The 12,684-nt window shown below is 39.0% G+C and overlaps 1 protein-coding gene across 3 annotated transcripts in view; it reads left to right on the top strand.

Moving 5' to 3' along the window:
• The window catches only part of RBM6 (RNA binding motif protein 6), a 111,070-nt gene that overhangs the window by 6,817 nt on the left and 91,569 nt on the right, over nt 1-12,684 (top strand). Inside the window, exon 1 of one of the 3 annotated variants that reach the window (XM_046657219.1) lies at nt 12,472-12,553. The exons of the other annotated variants lie outside the window; for them this stretch is intronic. The gene's annotated coding sequence lies outside the window, so the exon portion shown is untranslated. Of the gene's footprint in view, nt 1-12,471; nt 12,554-12,684 lie in introns of those variants that run through there. 3 annotated transcript variants of the gene reach the window in all.

The following is a 12,684-nucleotide window of genomic DNA, read 5'->3' as shown; positions in this document are numbered from 1 at the left end:
CCAAATCAGGCTGCATCATTGAGAATGCATTCCAAATCTCAATGATTTTTTTTTTTTATTGAGGTCATGTTGGTTAATATCCTAATTTTTTTTTTTTGAGGAAGATTAGCCCTGAGCTAACTGCTGCTAATCCTCCTCTTTTCGCTGAGGAAGACTCGCCCTGAGCTAACATTCATGCCCATCTTCCTCTACTTTATACGCGGGATGCCTCCCACAGCATGGCTTGCCCGTACCCGGGATCCAAACTGGTGAACCCCAGGCCGCCTAAGTGGAACGTGCGCACTGCGCCACTGGGCTGGCCCCCCTAATGATTTTTGAAATAAATCCTGAAAATAGTAATAGGTAACGTTTACAGAGCATTTTATTTATCAGGCACTGTTCTAACAAATTTACGTTGTCGTTTTATCCTGTTAACTCTATGAAGTAGACATCTTTATCCTTATTTTTACGGATAAGTAAAATGAGGTATTAAATTACATAACTTGCTTAAGGTCCTACAGTGTGGCAGAGACTGTACTCTTAGCCCTTCACCACTGCACTGTACTTACTGCCTTACAAAGTTCACTCATAAAGTAGGAACGTGACTGTAATTTGCTGGTGTTAGGGACCAGGATATAAGAATATTTAAAACCTGGGAAATTTTTATTCATGAGGAAAAGCAGCTATAATGAAGTATTTAAATGTCTCCCTACAGTAATAAAGTCTAATTTGTACATGAGTTTGAGATTCCTGTGGGATACCAAGTGGTGATTTCTGGCAAGCATTTGGACTTTATAGGGGAAGTCGAGGCAGGAGATGGGGAAATTATCATCATAGAGATGTTAGGGTGGTTAAATTGGGAATAGATAAGATTGCCCAGTGTCTTAGCTTGGGTTGCTATAACAAAATACAATAGACTGTGTGGCTTAAATGGTAGAGATTTGTTTCTCAAAGTTCTGGAGGCAGGGAAGTTCAAGATCAAGGTGCCAGCCTATTTGGTTCCTGGTAAGGATCTTCTTGGCTTGCAGACAGCTGCCTTCTTGCTGTATCCTCACGTGGAGAGGAGATCATCTCTCTTTTGTCTTTTCTTATAAGGGCACTAATCCCATTCATGAGGACTCCACCCTAATGACCTAATTACCTCCAAAGGCCCCACCTCCAAATACCATCAGATTGGGGATTAGAGCTTCAACATATGAATTTCGGGAGGATACACACATTCAGTCTGTGGCATGCAGGGATAGCATGTGGATCAAGAACAGTGCTGGGTGGAGGGGGTGGCCCCATGGCCGAGTGGTTAAGTTCTCATGCTCTGCTTTGGTGGCCCAGGGTTTTGCTGGTTCGGATCCCAGGTGTGGACATGGCACCACCATGCAAGGCCACGTTGAGGCAGCGTCCCACATGCCACTACTGGAGGGACCCACAACTAATAATGTACAACTCCGTGCTGGGGGGATTTGAGGAGAAAAAGCAGAAAAGAAAGATGGGCAACAGTTGTTAGCTCAGGTGCCAATCTTTTAAAAAAAAAAAAAAAGAAGAACAGTGCTGGGGAACAGTATAGAGCCCTGGAGGATTAGCAATATTTGAGGGACATTCACTTATTTATTCAACTACTATTTAAAGGTTTTGTATTAGTGTGTGTGTGTTTTGCATGAGAGATTTGAATATGTTTACAAACAAGGGAAACAGCAGAGTGGTAATATAGGCAAAAAAAAAGAGTTAAGTGATAGGACAAGGTAAGGGTAGGTTCTTCAAACTACATTCTTCAATCTAGGGGTACACGAAAACATTCCAGGGAGAACATGGGCATGTATATTTTTAAAGGAATCAATGCACAAAACTTCACCTTCCATAATTACTCTTCTTAAGAATAGATCTTGCTCCTATATATAAGAGCTGAAACAATAAAACTCTTAGAAGAAAATTTGGGAGAGCTTCATGACATTGAATTTGGCCTGATCTCTTAGATAGGGCAGCAAAGGCACAGTCAGCAAAAGAAAAAATAGACAAATTGGACGTAGTCAAAATTAAAAACGTTTTTGCATCAAAGAACACTATCAACAGAGTAAAAAGCCAACCTACAGAATGAAAGACAGTATTTGCAAATCATATACCTGATAAGTGATTAATATCCAGAATATATAGAAAACTAAAATCAACAACAACAAAAAACTGATTCAAATATGGGCAAACAGAAAATTATTTTCTCACAGTATGGAGGCTAAAGTCCAAGATCAAGGTGTCAGCAGAGTTGGTTTTTGGTGAGGCCTCTCTCCTTGGCTTGCAGAAAGCTGACTTTTTGTTGTGTCCTCCCGTGGTCTTTTCTCCATGCAGTCATTCCTGGTATCTCTTCTCTGACACCAGTCCTATTGGATTAGGGCCCTACCCTCACATCCTCTTTTAAACCTTAATTACCTCCTTAAAGGCTCTATCTCCAAGTATGTTGGAGGTCATGTTGGGGGCTAGGGCTTCAGGATATGAATGGGGGGTGGTGGGACCGGGGTTGGGGGGTGGGGTAGGGGGAATGACACAATTCAGTCCATAACTCTTGTGAACTATTGGTGAGAATGTAAAATGATGTGGCGCTGGCTGTGAAAAATAGTATGATGGTTCTAAAAAAAATTAAAAATAGAATTACCGTATGATCCAGCAATTCCGCTTCTGCGTATATATCCAAAAGAGTTGAAAGCAGCGTCTCAAAGAGATATTTGTACTTTCAGGTTCATTATTCACAATAGCCAAAAGATGGAAGTAACTCAAGTGTCCATCAGTGGATGATGGATAAACAAAATGTGGTATATACATACAATGGAATATTTTCAGCCTTAAAAAGGAATGAGAGGCCGGCCCCGTGGTTGAGTGGTTAAGTTCATGCGCTCTGCTTCAGTGGCCCAGGGTTTCACTGGTTCGAATCCTTGGTGTGGACATGGCACTGCTCATCAGGCCACACTGAGGCAGCGTCCTACATGCCACAACTGGAAGGACCCACAGCTAGAAATATACAACTATGTACTGGGGAGCTTTGGGAGAAAAAGGAAAAATAAAATCTTTAAAAAAAAAAAAAGGAATGAAATTCTGATGCTGTAGTATGTTGAAGAAATAAGGTAGTCACAAAAGGATAAATAGTATGATTCCACTAGAATTATGAGGTACTTAAAGTAGTCGGAATCATAGAGACAAAGTAGAATGGTGGTTTCCAAGGGCTCAGTTAAGAGGGTAATGGGGAGTTACTGTTTAATGAGTACAGAGTTTCAGTTTCGCAAGATGAAAAAAGTTCTGTGGATGGTTGCACAACAGTGTGAATGTGTCTAATGACACAGAACTATACACTGAAAAAAGTTAAAATGGCAAATTTTATGTTCTGTATATTTTACAATTTTTAAAATAATTTAAAAAAATGGGTCTTATTGAGTCTCCTTTTCCGCTGCCCCCCCTCCTCCTTTCTTATTAATCCTTCTCCCGCTTTACCAAAAAGTCACCTCTCCGTTTAAAATCTGACTGAAGTACACTCACCCAGGGTGGAAAACCCTTCAGGATACCAAACAATGTTTATCTCATCCCCTGTTGGAGGATATTTATGTTGTTTCCATTTTTTTAAGCTATTATGAATAAAGCGGTCGTGAACATTTTTGTAAAGTCTTTTGCTTTCATTTATCTTAGGTAAATACTTAGAAGTGGAATTGTTGGGTCATAGGGTTGCGTTGGTCAGACCAGTTTCTAAAGTGGTTGTAGTATTGTGAATTCTTTCTACTAGTGTATGAGATTGCTGGAAATCCTGAAATATTTGATTTGGTGAGTCTTCTTAATTTTAGCAATCCTAGTGGGTGTGTTCTGGTATTTCATTGTGGTTTTAATCTGTTTTCTTTATGACTGATAATAGCATTTGTCAGATATGTGTGGCAGATATTTACTCCTTGTTCCTTAGTTTGCCTGTTTATTTTTTAACAGTCTTTTGAAGAACAGGTTTTAATTTTAATCCTGTTCTTTTATGGTTAATGCTTTCTGGATCCTTTATAAAAGTCTTTGCTGGCACTAAGCTCAAAAAGATTTTTCTCCTTTTTCTTTTAGAAGCTTTATAGTTTTAGCTTCTACATGTATGTGTGATCCATTTTTTTTGGTCTGATCCATTTTTAATTAACTTTTGAGTGTGTTAATATGGTAGGCAAAGCAAGTACCATCAACAGGGAATGAGAATATCATTCTGGAGAGGGATCCTCTCCAGATCCAAGGATCCACATCCAAGGAAGGCAGCAGACATGCAGATTTCCCACTCCAGATCTGAAGAGGACTCTTTCAAGCGCCTGTGATTGGAATGAATACACTTAAAATCTTTTAATGGCAATTTTGCGGGGGGAGGGGAAGGCCAGAGTGCTGCCAGCAGCTGCTAATTCCAGCTCCTTCAGCGCATATTAGAATTGCTACTGTTTAAAATCTCATAGTTGGATCTTAGTTGGGTATATCATCAAACTATCTCTTGCCAGTCAATGCCCCCTTGATGCTCTTAGCTGAGTGTCCTATGGAGCCTAAAGTATTTACTTTGGACAAAATTAAAGCGTTTAAAGCAAAATCAAGCCACTGCATACCACAGATAAAACTAATAGAATAGGGCCCCTGGTCTGCCTTATTGGCTTTTGAAACTGGAATTGTAATTTAGAGGGATGGCCCTGGGTATTGGTATTATGCTACTAGAGGTGAAATTCTTGGCCTTTGCAAGATGAACCAGAGTGAAAGCATTTGCCAAGAATGTTTTTATTAGTCAAGAATTAAGGATGGAGGAGGCTCGAAAACAGTCAGCTACCATCATAGTTCCAACGGTAAAGGATGCTGACCTGCAAATGGGGAGGCTTTATTCCCAGACCCACTGGTCAGCTTCCAGGAAATGAAGGTCTTTAGGTTCTGGGTGAGTGTAATTGCAAAGTTGAAACTTAAAGGGATCATTATCATTAGGAGGGCATCATTAGGAGTATAGCCTATAACTTAATGTGATGCTCGCTGTCTCTGAGGACCAGCTGATCCCTATTCAACCACTATTCCTGTGAAACCATTTTTCACTTCAACCTTCAGGACTCTTGCATGGCTATTTACTACCACCAAGATCTGCACTTGTAGCAGCTTCACCTCGGCTCGCATCCTGATCTTCAGAACTCACCACAGAGGCCCTTCTACTCATTGCTGTGTAGCATCAGTTGGGGGTGGGATCTGGGCAGTTGAGGTAGTAGGCCCCTCTTGCTCCCACTTGCATGTTCACTGCCAGCCACAGTTGGGTATGGAATTGATGTTTTAGTGCCACTTATTTTCAGAGTTAGACAATATGGTAGGTGGTTTGTTATATACTCCTTAGCAGATTCTGACTTTCTTGGCTCCTGTCTTTTTTTTTTTTTAAAGATTTTATTTTTCCTTTTTCTCCCCAAAGCCCCCTTGTACATAGTTGTACGTTTTTAGTTGTGGATTCTTCTAGTTCTGGCGTGTGGGACGCCGCCTCAGCATGGCTTGATGAGCAGTGCCATGTCCACATCCAGGATCTGAACCGGTGAAACCCTGGGCTGCCGAAGTGGAGCATGTGAATTTAACCACTCGGCCCCAGGGCTGGCCCCTTGGTTCCTGTCTTGCTCTGTATACCAACCATTATCTTTGCTGGGATCTGATGAGCTTCAACATTTAAATCCTTAACCTGGCTTTCAATTCATCTTATAGTGCCAGTTCTGCTTACCAAACGTGGCTCTGACTCCATGCCAGCAACTCAGAGTTTTTACCCATTTAAAGTTTGAGAATATTTTGAGATCATTTTGGCCCCAAGACCAATAGTCATTTGCTTTGCTGGATTAAACTGCATGTCTGTAAGAACTCCAGCTATCCTGAGGAACACTTTGGAGGGAACCACTACTAGATGGTTTCACAAATCTTTTGCTACATTCCCACCAGCAGTGTATGCGTGTTCCAATTTCTCCACATCCTTACCAATTTATCTTTTATTATAGCCACCCTAGTGGATGTGAAGTAGTGTCTCGTGGTTTTGATGTGCATTTCCCATATGGGTAATGTTGAGCATTTTTCCTGTGCTTATTGGCCATTTACATATCATCTTTGGAGAAATGTCTACGCATAGCCTTTGCCCATTTTTTAAAAATTGGGTTTTTGTTTTTTTGTTATTGAATTATAAAATAATTCTTTTTTAAAAAAATTCTTTTCTTTCTATTTTATTATTTTTTTGCTGAGGAGTATTCACCCTGAGCTAGCATCTGTGCCAGTCTTCCTCTGTTTCATCTGTGGGTGGCCGCTGATGAGTGCCGTAGGTCCATGCCCGGGAACCGAACCCGGGCCTCCAAAGTGGAGCATGCCACTTAACCACTAGGCCACAGGCCAGCCCCATATAATAGTTCTTTATATATTCTAGATACAAGTCACTTATCAAATACATGATTTGCACAACTTTTCTCTCATTCTGTGTGTTGTCTTTTCACTTTCTTAATGGTGACCTATAAAGCACAAAAGTTTTAAATTTTGATGATGTCTAGTTTATCTGTTTTTCCTTTTGTTTGTGCTTTGGGTATCTATCTTATGTAAGGAATCACTTCCTAATCCAAGGTCACGAAGATGTATGCCTGTTTTTTCCTAAGAATTTTATAGTTTGACCTCTTAAGCATTTAGGTCTTTGATCCACTTTGAGTTAGTTTTTATACACGGTGTGAGGTAGGTGTCAAGCTTCATCTTTGTTTTTTTGTTTTTTTTGTTTTTTTTTTTTTTTGAGAAAGATTGGCCCTGAGGTAACATCTGGTATCTTCCTCTTTTTGCTTGAGGAAGATTGGCCCTAGGCTAGCATCTGTGCCAATATTCCTCTATTTTGTATGTGAAATGTTGTTACAGCGTGGCTTGATGAGTGGTGTGTAGGTCTGTGCCCGGGATCCGAACCTGTGAACCCTGGGCCACTGAAGTGGAGCATGGGAACTTAACCACTATGCTGCTGGGCTGGCCGTCCAACTTTATTCTTTTGCATAAGGACATCTAGTTGTCCCACTACTGTTTGTTGAAAAGACTATCCTTTCTTTATTGAATTGTCTTGGCACTTGTCTAAAACACTTGACCCTAAATGTGAGGGTTTATTTTTAGACTCTCAATTCTGTTCCATTAATCTGTATGTTTATCCTTATGCCAGTGCCACACTATCTTGAATACTGTAACTTTGTAGTAAATTTTAAAATTGGGAAGTGTGAGTCCTCTAACTTTGTTGTACAGTCAGGAGCTGCGTAACAATGTTTTGGTCAATGACAGATTGCATATACGATGGTGGTTCTATAGGATTATAATGAAGCTGAAAAATTCCTATTGCTTAGTGATGTCGTGGCCATTGTAATGTTGCAGTGCAACGCATTACTCACCAGTTTGTGGTGATGCTGGTGTAAACAAACCTTCAGGTCCTTTAGGAGGTATTCCAGAAGGCGGCATTGTTATCGTAGGAAATGACAGCTTCCTGTGTGTTATTACCCCTGAAGACCTAGCTGTGGGACAAAAGTTGGAGGTGGAAGACAGTGATATTGGTGATCTTGACCCTGTGTAGGCATAGGCTGATGTGCATGTTTGTGTCTTAGTTTTTTAAAAAAAGTTTAAAAAGTTAAAAAAAATTTAAAAATAGAAAAAGCTTATAGAATAAGTATATAAAGAAGGAAAATATTTTTGTACAGCTATACAAGGTGTTTGTGTTTTAAGCTAAGTGTTATTATAAAAAAAGTGAAAAAGTTAAAAAAATTAAAAAGTATGTAAAGTAAAAAAGTTACAGTAAGCTAAGGTTAATTTATTATTGAAGAAAGAAAAGTTTTTTTAAAGAAATACTTCATTAAAAAGTATTTTTGTATAACACTTAATAAAGTGTTTATAAAGTCTGCAGTAGTGTACAGTAATGTCTTAGGCCTTCACATTCACTCACTAGTCACTCATCCAGAGCAACTTCCAGTCCCACAAGCTCCATTCATGGTAAGTGCCCTGTACAGATGTACCATTTTTTATCTTTCATACTGCATTTTTACTGTGCGTTTTCTATGTTTAGATACACAAATACTTACCATTGTGTTACAGTTGCCTACAATATTCAGTACAGTAACATGCTGTACAGGTTTGTAGACTAGTAACAATAGGCTATACCATATAGCCTAGGTGTGTAGTAGGCTGTACCATCTAGGTTTGTGTAAGTACTCTCTGTGATGTTTGCACAATGATGAAATTGCCTAATTACACATTTCTCAGAATGTATATACGTTGATAAGCAACACATAAATGTATATACTTTTCTCTTTTGCATTGGTGATACCATATTACAGATAATATTTTGTACATATTTTTAAACTTAATATATAATAGCTCATCCTATATTAACAAAGCTACTTCACTTTTTGAGAATTGCATAGTATTTTGGTAGTACAAATTATACTTTATTGGTGTACATTTAGATTTTATAATCTTTTGCTATTACAAACAGTGCTGCATTATGTACCTTTATAAACATGTCACCTCACATTGTAGGTTTCTAGAGAATGAAATCCTAAAAGAGGAACTGAAAAGTTGGGTAATACGCATTTTAAATTCTGTGAATTTTACAGTTTTCCTCATGTTACTCATTTTCAATTCATCCCATTTTGGTCAGAGAAGATGCTTTGTTTGGTATTTATCTTTTAAAATCTATTGAGACCTGTCTGTGGTCTACCAAGTGGTCCATCCTGGATCATATCCCATATGCACTTGAGAAGATGTGTCTGCTGTTGGGTGGGGTGTTCTGTATATGTTGATTAGGTCTAGTTGGTTTATTGTGTTAAGTTCTCCATTTCCTTACATTCTGTCTGGTCAATCTGTCTGTTATTGAAGGTGAGGTTTGAAGTTTTCCAACTGTTAACATAGAACTGTTTATTTCTCCCTTCAGGTCTTTGAATTTTTGCTTCATATATTTTGAGAGTCTGTTATTAGGTGCATAATGTTTATGATTGTTTTATCTTCTTGCTGTGGTTTTGGAACCTTTTATTTAATAGATAATGTCTGTCTTTTGTATCTTTTTAGATTTAAAGTTTGTTTTGTCTGATACAGGTATAGCCACCCCAGCTCTCATTTGGTTACTATTTACATAGGATATCTTTTTCTTTCAATCTATGTGTGTCTTTGGATCTAAACTGAGTCTCTTGTAGACAGCATATACAGTCATGCATCGCTTAACAACAGGGATACGTTCTGAGAGATGAGTCCGTAGGCTATTTTACCATTGTGCGAACATCATAGAGTGTACTTACATGGACCTGGATGGTATAGCCTACTACATACCTAGGCTATATGGTACTGATCTTATGGTGCCACCATCATATATGCATTGTTATGTGGCACATGACTGTGGTTGGACCATCTTAGTAGTTGTTTTTTATCTAATCTGCTAATCTCAACTTTTGATTAGAAGAGTTTAAATCTTTTGCATTTAAAGTAATTATGTACTGATAAGGAGGGACTTCTGCCATTGTGCTATTTGTTTTCTATATGCCTTATAGCTTTTTTTGTCCATTTCTTCCATTATTGCCTCCTTTAGTGTTTAGCTGATTTTTTTGTAGTGAAATATTTTGATTTCCTTCTCATTTTCTTGTGTGTATATTCTATAGATATTTTCTTTGTGGTTACCATGGGGATTACATTTAACATCCCTCAGTTGTAACAATTTAATTTGAGTTTATACCAGCTTAAGTTCAATAGCATACAAAAACTCTGCTTCTGTTTAGCTCCTTTCTCTCTGTTATTCATGTCACATAACATCTTTATAAATTGTTCTCATTAACCTAGATTAATAACTATTTCTTGTGCATTTGTCGTTTAAATCATGTAGAAACTAAAAAGTGGAGTAATAAACTAAAGTTACAATGATAGTAGCTTTTGTAGTTGCCCCTGTTTTTATCTTTACCAGAGATCTTTATTTCTTCATACAGCTTCAAGTTATGGTGTAGCTTCCTTTCATTTCAACCTGAAGAACTCTTTTTAGCCCTTCTTGCAGGGCCCATTTAGTGGTAACGTATTCCCTCAGCTTTTGCTTATCTGGAAGTGTCTTAATTTCTTCCTCATTTTTTTTTTTTTTGAGGAACATTAGCTCTGAGCTAACTACTGACAGTCCTCCTCTTTTTTGCTGAGAAAGCCTGGCCCTGAGCTAACATCCATGCCCATCTTCCTCTACTTTATATGTGGAACGCCTACCACAGCATGGCGTGCCAAGCGGTGTCATGTCCGCACACGGCAATCGAAATGGCGAACCCTGGGCCGCGGAGAAGTGGAACAGGTGAACTTAACTGCTGCACCACCAGGCCAGCCCCTATCATTTAGTTTGTTTAACATATTTAAGACAGTTGTAATAAAGTCTGTGTCTATTAAATCTGATGTCTGAGCTTACACAGGAATAGTTTCTGTTCATTTGCTTCTTTGAATGGGCCGTATTTTCCTGTTTCTTTGTATGCCTTGTGATTTTGTTGTTGTTTTGAAAGTTGGGCATTTGACTATTCTAATGTGGTAACTCTGGAAATCAGAGTCTCCTCCTTTCTTGGGGTTTGCTGATTTTTTTTTTTGTTTTTTGAAGACTGTAATAGCCTGTTTTGAGACTTCTAAACTATTTTTGCAAAGACTATTTCTTATTGTGTGTTATCACTGACACCTGTTCTTTTAGCTCTGGTTCCTCTAACCTTTTAACCAAGATTTCTTTGAATGCTAGGAGCTCAAACAAACAAACAAAAACACACCAAAAACAAAAAAGAGAAAAGCAGAAAATAACTATTCTCGCTGTTTTGCAGATTGGTTCTGTGCTGGGGCACTCCTTCAACACTTAGGTAGGCTTGCTCTGAGCCCAGGGATCAGCCTGAAGCCTGAAGTGAAGGCTTAAGGTCTTCTTGGGTCTCGTCTGATCATGTGTCTTGCCTGGGTATGCATGTGCTCTCTAAATTTTCCCATACATGTTGCTTTGGAATGTCCTGATTCCCCAAAGTGTTTTCACCCTAATTTCTCCATATCTGTGAGTCTCTAGTCTGCTTTGCAGCTTTTATTAGCAATGCTGCCACTTTCCTCCCCAGAGTTCTGAGTTAGGTACAACAGAAACAAGCACCCTGCATCAGTCTTTCAGATATCCCCCAGACAGGTTAGAACAGATGCAGATGTACACAATAATTTGCAAGTTCGGTCTTCCTCTGAGCTGGGAACTGGGCTGCCACTGCTTTGGGACAAAAACCACTGCCATGCTGGAGAGGGGATGGGGTGGGGATGAGTAAAAACACCACAAAACTTTCCTAGTGTTTTGAAAATGGCTTTTTCTTTCTTTTGTTTTATCGAGGTCAAATTAGTTTATAACATTGTGAAATTTCAGTTGTACATTATTATTTGTCAGTCACTATATAGATGTGCCCCTTTACCCCTTGTGCCCACCCCACAACCCCCTTCCCCTCTGGTAACCACTAATCTGTTCTCTTTGTCCATGTGTTGTTTTATCTTCCGCATATGAGTGAAATCATTCGGTGTTTGTCTTTTTCTGTCTGGCTTATTTTGCTTAACATGATACCCTTCAGGTCCATCCATGTTGTTGCAAATGGGATGATTTTGTCTTCTTTTTATGGCTGGGTAGTATTCCATTGTGTATATATACCACATCTTTATCCATTCATCAGTCGATGTGCGCTTGGGTTGCTTCCATGTTTTGGCCATTGTGAATAATGCTGCAGTGAACATAGGGGTGCATAAATCTCTTTGAATTGTTAATTTCAAGCTCTTTGGGTAAATACTCAGTAGTGGGATAGCTGGGTCGTATGGTATTTCTGTTTTTAATTTTTTGAGAAATCTCCATACTGTTTTCCATAGTGGCTGCACCAGTTTGCATTCCCACCAGCAGTGTGTGAGGGTTCCCTTTTCTCTACATTCTCTCCAACATTTGTTGTTTTTGTCTTGGTGATTATAGCCATTTAACAGGTGTAAGGTGATATCTCATTGTAGTTTGGTTTGCATTTCCCTGATGATTAGTGATATTGAGCATCTTTTCATGTGCCTGTTGGCCAGAAGATGGCTTTTTCTTGATTATTTGCTTGGTTGTTGTAAACCTTTGACTGTTTTCTAAAGCTCCAGCATAGTTGATTCAGACATTTACTGCTTGTTTTTTGATGTTTCTGTGGAGGAACAAGTCTTTGGAACTTCTTAGTCTGCCATTTTGCTGACCTGTGGGTTATATTTTTCTCTTTCTTAATAGCGTACTTTGATGCACAAAAGTTTTTAATTTTGGTGAGATCTACTGTATCTGTTTTTTCTTTTGTTCCTTGTCATTTTTGTGCTGTGTTAAGAAATGGTTGCTAAATCCAAGGTCATGAAAGTTTGCCTCTTTTTTAGTAGCTACAGCAAAGGTCCTGAGGATGACTTCTCAGCCTGACTTGGGTTACATGCCCATCTTCAAAGCAGTCACTCTGGTGAGGGTAATAGACTATTCTGATTGACCAGGCTGGATGGTGGTGGATCAGCCACATGGACTGAGACTGGTGTTAATGCTAAGATGCTGTTTCCAAAAAGGAAGATAGAATGGGTGCTGGGAAAGTTAGTAAGTATTTAGTAAATGTGAAGCATTCCTCCTACATTGAGAAGTTTATGGTGCCTCAGAGCACACATTTTTAATTAAAAGGGTGGTTTTTGGGGCTGGCCCTGTGGCCGAGTGGTTAAGTTCGCGTGCTC

The sequence above is a fragment of the Equus quagga genome, chromosome 1 (genome assembly GCF_021613505.1).
Source record: "Equus quagga isolate Etosha38 chromosome 1, UCLA_HA_Equagga_1.0, whole genome shotgun sequence".
NCBI classification, from domain to species: domain Eukaryota; kingdom Metazoa; phylum Chordata; class Mammalia; order Perissodactyla; family Equidae; genus Equus; species Equus quagga.
The sequence above is the reverse complement of the archived record's forward strand: the minus strand, read 5'-3'. Positions and strand labels throughout refer to the sequence as shown.